Consider the following 7,737-nt stretch of genomic DNA (forward strand, 5'->3'; position numbering starts at 1 on the left):
TTTGTGGTATCGATACTACTATATAAAATAGTATCAATACTCTTAGAGTATCGGTACCAATTTTGCTTACTGAAATTTGAACAACTTGAAAAACAACAATTAGTATCGATACTTCTCTTACATGTAGCATCGATACCTCAAGAATAGTACTAGTATTGTTCATACTGTATTGATAATGTAAGAACAATATCGGTACTACTTACTCAGAAAATTATTGTGTTTAAATTCTAATTTTATGAACTTTGAATTATTTTTGAAAACTTTGAATAAATTCAATCAAATCTAAAAATCAGGTTATCAATTTATATCAACATACATGGTTCATTAGATGCCCTTTCATTCAAATGACTTACATAATTGTACTCCAATGATTTAAGAGACTATTCCACATATTAGTTTTACGACAAAATATTTTCTTTAAAAAAATTTAATATAATATATATAGAGAATATAACAAAACTCGTATAATATTAACTATATTTCCATATAAATAAGAAATTACTATATATTTTATTATAAAGTAAAAAAAAAATTATATCACCTTTTATTAAATTTGTTAACAAGATAAAAGAAAGTGGTATAGAAATGCATTTCGAGTTTTGACTTATGAATGGTTGAATAGCAACGGTGCTCTGAAATCTATCTTTATATAATATGATTTGGACATTTTCAATATGATTAACTTATCAACTGGACATGGAGCTCTGGGACATGACATGGTGATTGGTGAATGCCGTAGGATTTCCATTAAATTGGCATACTGCTTGCCTGAAGTTTACGGTAAGCATTAAAATATTGAGACGTGATAGAATAATGGGACGCTACGTTCTCTGCTGCAAAATTTCAGATTAATTGTCAAACGACAAGCGCCATTTTTGTGCTATAAATGTGGCCCTTCAACACCATAGTTTCAGCACAGAAACAACTCGATTGTAATAAAGAAACCCTAAAGAACATGGCATTCAAGCTTAAAGTATCAGTTTTTCATCTGGTTGATTGTTTTGGCGCTAGTAACTGGTTCAAATGGTGGTGGGATTTCCATCTACTGGGCCAAAACGGCAACGAAGGCACCCTAGCCGAGACTTGTGCGACGGGGAGGTATGAATACGTGAACATAGCCTTCCTGGCAACATTTGGCAATGGCCAAACTCCCATGATAAACCTAGCCGGTCATTGTGATCCCTATAGCGATGGCTGTACCGGATTAAGCTCCGACATTAAATCGTGTCAAGCCAAGGTGTTAGAGTCATTCTTTCATTGGGCGGAGGCGCCGGTAGTTACTCCCTTGCTTCGTCCGATGACGCTAGGCAAGTTGCAATGTATCTCTGGAACAATTCTTGGGGGAATCTTCGTCTCGACCGCTCGGACCTGCCGTTCTCGACGGAATCGATTTCGATATCGAGGGAGGAACGGGCGAACACTGGGATGATCTCGCAAAGTACCTCTCGGGATATAGCAAGAAAGGGAAGAAAGTGTACTTGACGGCTGCTCCTCAATGCCCTTTCCCTGATGCTTGGGTCGGAAATGCACTCAAACAGGTCTATTCGATTATGTTTGGGTCCAATTCTAACAATCCTCCTTGCCAGTACTCATCTGCCGATATTGTCAACCTCGAAGATGCATGGAAACAATGGACTTCGGATATACCGGCGACGAAGATTTTCCTCGGCCTACCGGCATCTCTGGATGCCGCGGGCAGCGGTTTCATCCGGTGAATGATCTCACATCCAGGGTTCTCCCAGCTATAAAGAATTCCTCCAAGTATGGGGGCGTTATGCTTTGGTCCAAGTACTATGATGATCAAAGCGGATATAGCTCTTCCATTAAGAGCCATGTTTGATATCTATATATACTCCATATGTGTATCTATCCATCTTTACTTGTATTATAAACTATTTTTACTGACATGTGTGTTACTTGCATCTTTATCAATCCCTCTCATGCATCTTTCTAATTTTTTCTTCTTTATGAACAGCATTAAAACTTTTTATTCACGTAGTATGTTATAAGAACAAAAATATTTAATATTACTATTCAATTGAAAAAAATCGTGTTATTAAATATCAAACAATCATCTTTTAGTTCACTTAAATCAGGAGGGTTTTTCGTACCTAAAAAAAACAAATCAGGAGTTTTCTCTCTCTAAAATATACTATAACTACTGCTAACCGTCGGATGGAGAGAAAGAAATTAGGCCGTTGGATTTAAAGTGCTATAAAATAAACCTCGTTTCACAATGCAGCAGCTAACTTATTAAATTTATACTCTACAGGGCTGGTCCTTCACATTCCCTCATCGCTGGTCTTCTGTTTCTCATTGACCCGAGGCCCCGCTGCGCAGGTAGCTCCGACCCGATTAATTAACGGATTCAAGATCCTTTTGCATTTCTTTATATTTCTGGGTTTCGCTTCTTTTTTGCGTTTGAATGGATTTGATTAATATTGAATTGAATAAGATCAGGAGATTGATATTTCCATTTCCATATTTCATTTTGAAAGACAATAGAATAGAGTAAGGATGGACACATAATTTTACCTTACGGGTGAGCTCATCAAATTATCAATAAAATATATATTAAAATTATATGAGAATTTAAAATTTTCAATGCACGACCATCCTACCGGTCCCTCAGATCATCCCATCCCTGTAGGGAACCATGCATCATGTTCTTAACCATTATAGAGAGTGATTGTTATGAACTTCTTCCTAAATGATTGTTTTAAATTTCCACTGATTTGATGCATATCAAACTAGGAATGTAAATGTCAGGTCATTTGAATTTCCAGTACGTTTGATAATTTTGTTGTAAATAAGCCATTACTAGGTTGCCTTCCATGTAATCGTTTTTTCATACTAGCATCTTGAAATTCACTATTGTTGCACCCAATTTTTAATGTATGTTTTTCTCTCGAGCATGGTTTCTTGTCTTACAGCTTGAAAATGGCAGCAAAGTATATAATAGCTTCTGTTGTAGCTCCTTTGCCTTTGCTTATGTATCTGATCAGCTTGTTTCTGATAATAAGCTTTTAGGAGGTGAGTCGCTGTTTATTTTTCTTGGAGCTTTTTCATATCGAGTATTTCAAAGGTTTAAGAATGGATTTATCTCCTCCTCAACTAAGGGACAACACCTCGCACTGAAAAATGCAACAGATGGTGGGAAGAAACTGACAAGAAACTTCAGGCATGGCTTCGCACGGCTGGTCCACCGGTGGTGATGAATCCCATCAGCCGCCGGAATTTCATTGTTAAATCTAGTTCTGGATCTTGAAGGCCTAACGCTTTCTTCTGTTTTCACAAATGAGTTGAGTTTTTTTATTTTCTGTTCCCCCCTGAATAGAGTATTGTGCTAGACTTTGCTTTGTTTGGCTTTGCAAATAATCACTCTTTCTTCTTTGTGCCTTCATTATTATTACTTTTTGCAAATTTTATCAACGGAGGCACGATTTTACATTAAGGATGAACTAATAATATTTTAGAAGATAGATTTATAAAACTTTAAAAATGGAAATACAAAATTATTCTAAATCGTACTAGAGTTTAAATTTTCATGAACAATAGCAAACCCTGGTCCATCCTACAAACGATGCTGCATGCAAGTGTTTCAAGTAAACATCTAAAACTTACAAGGTGCTATTGTCAATACTTTAGAAAGTATATTTCATGTTAGTGAGTACATGGGCTCTTGTTTGAGCGAAGCATGTTATGATTGGAGAGAAGTTTTTGTTTTACAAAAGAGGAGATTGTTAAATTTATATTTTAATACGATAAATAATTATTAGAATAATTTTAGATTTAATTTGATTTTTTAAATTATTTAAAAATAAGTTTAAATTTCAATAAATTTTAAAAATACTTTTAAAATGATTTTTTAACTTAATCTAACTTTTTCAAATTCACACTCAATCAATTTGTGCTTAAAAGTTCACTTTTTTAGGAATTTTTTTAAAAGGATTAATCTCTTAACAAAAAGATTAATTCATTCTATAAGCATCGATCCTAATCACAATAGATATTGGACTTCATTATACAAAAGGATCGAATCTTGAGATCACAATAGCTATGGGATGGATCCACTATTAAAAAAGATCAATTCCTTTCTAAGAAAGACTAAAATGATTGACATCTTCCCAAGAAGAATCGCTTTTAGGGGGTAATTAATAAGTTGAGCATCTCTTGAGCAGTTCGAACTCGACTCGGGTTGACTCGATTCAAACTCGAGCTCGACTCAAGATCTTAACGAGTTGAGTCGAGCAAAGTCCAACTCGAGCTCGATAAGTTCGCGAGCAACTCGTTAATTTTTTATATAATTTTTTAGTAATTATCTTAAAAAATCATTTCATACACTCAATAGTATCTTAAAAAATCATTTCATACACTCAAAAATCAATCATTATTTATTATTTTAATGTATTTGTAGATTGTTACTTTATAATTTAGACTTTAAAATTACTACAAATGAACACCCCAACCCATATCCGACCCGGATACGAATTCGAGGAGTAACATTAACTATTCAAATCATGTACGTTTATAAAAACCATAGAAAATTTAAAACATTTATTCTATAAAGAAATTCTTTTACATAAACATGTTTAAAAACCTTAACAGACTCCATCAGAGAGTACATATTTAATGACTTAGTTACATGCCAACATACTAAATTACATAACAAGACATACTTTACAAAATATTTCTGATCCGATCTTGGAGTGGAGATATGCTGCTCTACTGATCCGAAGCTTGATCTTCTAGCTTATCCACACCTACGTGTAAGACACTTACATGTTAAGTCATAGACTTAGTGAGACATGTAAATACACAATATAACTAACAAATGCATGTATATATATATATCTCATGTAATACAACATCATACTCGTATTCATACTTAAACCATCATTAATATATAATACTATACTATCACACAAAATAGTATAACATTACATATATTCAAAGATACACATATACGGATCCTGTTATTATTATCAATAACCTCATATCATTATCTATATTATATTCATTCTTACCTCTTAGTTATCTATTCTTATACTTAACCTTCTTACTATCATATATCACATATATCACTTCATATCACAAAGACATATATACACTCATTATTATTATCCTCATTCCCATTATCATATGATTCCGAACTTATCATTTATACACGTCACAAAACACATATATCATTTCACAAAAGAACACACATATTATCATAAAAAATATTTATTTTATTTAAAGCCCATGCATACTTTTGAGAACTGAAGGTATGTGAGTATATATTGGTTGTGCACAATGCTGTCACCACAGCTCGTATAAATCCCACTAGGGGTGCGTAGAAATTTGACCCAAAAGACCACTATATCCCGAAGGACTACATATCACATATGTCCCGGAGGACCACATATCACATATGTCCCGAAGGACCACTATGTCCCGAATGACAACATAGAACCCTCGACTCTTGGAATGCCAACTATACCCCTAGCTATCATAACACATAACATGGGCATTATTATTTATGTTATCACATTTTCACTTATGCATATCATATACACATATAAGCTCATGGCTTCTTATCAGATATATATTGTAGAACTCAATTGGAGTCTCATAAATTCCTATCACATATCTCATATCACATGTCACATTGCTTATATCTTGTTCTCATGTCTTCTCATGAACATATGAACACATAGATACTCATCACATAACTCATACCTCCTTTTCACTTATTTCATTAGTTTAGTATTTCATAAATTATATCATATTATCACGTGGTCATATATAGCACCTAATACATACAGTTCATATATTTTCATTTATCTTATATTTTATCCATTTATATTCATATAAATCACATACATGTAATACATACAAGACATATTCACTCAGACATGTATTCACACATATCATATATAAAAATACATTTACTTCTAAACATATGCATGAACTCAAACACATCTAAGCATTATATCCCTATATGTTTATATTCACATACTCATGTAACCTAATATCGGAATTAGACTTATCACAAGTCTTAATTCCATAATATAACTTATACTTACTATCATGTACTCACATGGTCTCAATGAACACTCTTAAGTTATTGTTCTTCCTTGCGTACCTTACTCTGCCCACCTATCTGAACTTTGTTTTCGATCAATGTCTACACAATCATGTATTGATACTTATCAGTATCCAATTGATATACTCTAATCTTTCATTTCTTAGACTAAAAGAAAGATTTATTTCTATTTTCCCTTTGAAGTGTATCGGTACACACTATAGTGCATCGGTACATTCCTTAACGTGTGTATCGATACACTACCTATGTATCGATACACAAATTACATTCGAAAGTTTTCCCTATTCAAGGGGGTATCGATATACTCCTTAATGTATCAGTACACTTTGAACGTCTTCCCAGCTTTTACTCTTGATGTATCGATACCTATTGAATGTATATCGATACACCCTTGCCCAAAATTCACTTTTAAGCCAAAAAATTTCTTACTTTGTCCCCAAATTCTACTTGTTAACCACTCCTGATGCCTTAAAACTTATCTATACATATGTAAACCTTCTTATAACAATATAACACTTCACCATCCTCATAACTCACCATAATTCTTGAATCCAAGAATTTCATCAAATTTTCCATGTGTTTTAAATTCATTTCTATCACCTCTAACTTCTTAATTAACCCTTTGACAAGTCAAATTCATCCTTAAAACTTCAAAAACCTATCTATATCAAAAGTTCGTTTCTAAACTCTTAATAGAAATTCCTTTCTAATTCTCTCGTCTTGGTGTTTTAAGCTTTACTTAAGCTTATATAACGCCCAAATAATCAAAACATACTTATAAATTCAAGAAAACAACAATTAAAATCCAACTTACCTTATAGATAAAGCCCACGTGAAGAAGAGGAAAGCAAGAAGAAGAAGGGTCTTCCAGATAACTCTTCCCCTTCCCACTTGTTTCACTCTTATATAAGGGAAAATATCTTTAAAACAAAATTACCATAATTTCCTTCTCCGTTTCCATAATTATAATTTAATCCAATACTGAAATATTCCTATTTAAATCCTTGAACTTTTCATTTTTTCCTAAATTAATCCCCAAATTTCAAAAATTCTATTTTTAGTTACTGACAAGGATTTCGAAATGTCATAAATCTCCCCATTTAAGAAAATTAGTCCTCGAATTATCATTTAATAACAAGATGAAGCAATCCTTTAATGATACTTCACAAATCCTGGTTTATTCTTACCAGTAACCTTATACTCATATACAGTCCTCCTTCGATACTCAATACATATCTTTCTTACTCATTCTATAAACATCATCCACACAACTTATTCACTTGGAAACCATGTATTATTAATTCATAACAATTCACTACTTATTGTTTCAAATCAAATCTTACAATTGTCCTTCTAATTCCCTTTAACAAATACTATGTTGATTCCCAAATCTATTAAAACCAGACTATTTACCACGATATCAAAATTTACCTGCCAAAATCTCTGGGTCCTCGAAATCTTTATTAGTCATTAAATTATAAACTAGGGCAGTTGGTTGCATATCATGTGGAGTGAATGACTCATATTAATTTCTTCTACGACTTCTACCACTACTTTTATGGGATACCGAAACATACCTCTCTCTCTGTACCATCTCATCGGTCATAAGTAGACAATCTTGAATAAAAGGTCCAACATCACTTCATCTA

The 7,737-nt window shown here is 33.0% G+C and overlaps 2 pseudogenes; both read left to right on the forward strand.

Annotated features, from left to right (window-relative positions):
* The first annotated feature begins 955 nt into the window (after positions 1-955).
* LOC120155407 lies at positions 956-1,841 on the forward strand (annotated as a pseudogene).
* Positions 1,842-2,940: 1,099 nt separating this feature from the next.
* Positions 2,941-3,268, forward strand: LOC120151881 (annotated as a pseudogene).
* The last annotated feature ends 4,469 nt before the right edge of the window (positions 3,269-7,737 follow it).

This window comes from Hibiscus syriacus, unplaced genomic scaffold (genome assembly GCF_006381635.1).
Source record: "Hibiscus syriacus cultivar Baekdansim isolate YM2019G1 unplaced genomic scaffold, ASM638163v2 tig00002840_pilon, whole genome shotgun sequence".
NCBI classification, from domain to species: domain Eukaryota; kingdom Viridiplantae; phylum Streptophyta; class Magnoliopsida; order Malvales; family Malvaceae; genus Hibiscus; species Hibiscus syriacus.